The sequence below is a fragment of the Euprymna scolopes genome, chromosome 46 (assembly GCF_053919585.1).
Source record: "Euprymna scolopes isolate OS-2025 chromosome 46, ASM5391958v1, whole genome shotgun sequence".
NCBI lineage: Eukaryota > Metazoa > Mollusca > Cephalopoda > Sepiida > Sepiolidae > Euprymna > Euprymna scolopes.
The window spans coordinates 97005175-97005954 of NC_136527.1; positions in this window are offsets into that span (position 1 = coordinate 97005175).

A 780-nucleotide genomic window follows, 5' to 3' on the forward strand; every position below is an offset into this window, starting at 1 on the left:
CTCGCCACATGCAAGCGTATAAAAAGACGACCAGATGACGGACGCAACAAACTAATGCCGACATTTTCTGGATTTTTTTTTTTTTTTTGCCAGAGCCCATTTAGCCGTGTAGCTATTAAACTACAACGTTACACCCCCCTACCACGGTGAGGATAGGGTTGGACTTTAGGGGGGAAAATACACATCCAGTATTTTATCCAATAAAAGAACGGTTTATAAACTGCACAATTGTCACGGTAATTCTACAGTTTATGGACCGCCCTTAAATAATATTATATACATGCTTTCATCTAACAAATTAAAAAAAAAGGCGTTAATTTAGATTTAAATTTTAATATTTTTTCCCCAGAACAGCACGGATTATAAACTGCACAATTGTCACGGTAATTCTATAGTTTATCGACCACCCTTAAATAATATTATATGTATGCTTTCACCTAACAAATTTAAAAAAAAAGACGTTAATTTAGATTTAAATTTTAATATTTTTTCCCAGAACAGCACGGTTTATAAATTGCACAATTGTCACGGTAATTCTATAGTTTATCGACCGCCCTTAAATAATATTATATGTATGCTTTCATCTAACAAATTAAAAAAAAAAGACGTTAATTAAGATTAAATTTTAATATTTTTTTCCCAGAACAGCACGGTTTATAAATTGCACAATTGTCACGGTAATTCTATAGTTTATTGACCACCCTTAAATAATATTATATGTATGCTTTCATCTAACAAATTAAAAAAAAAAGACGTTAATTTAGATTTAAATTTAAATAT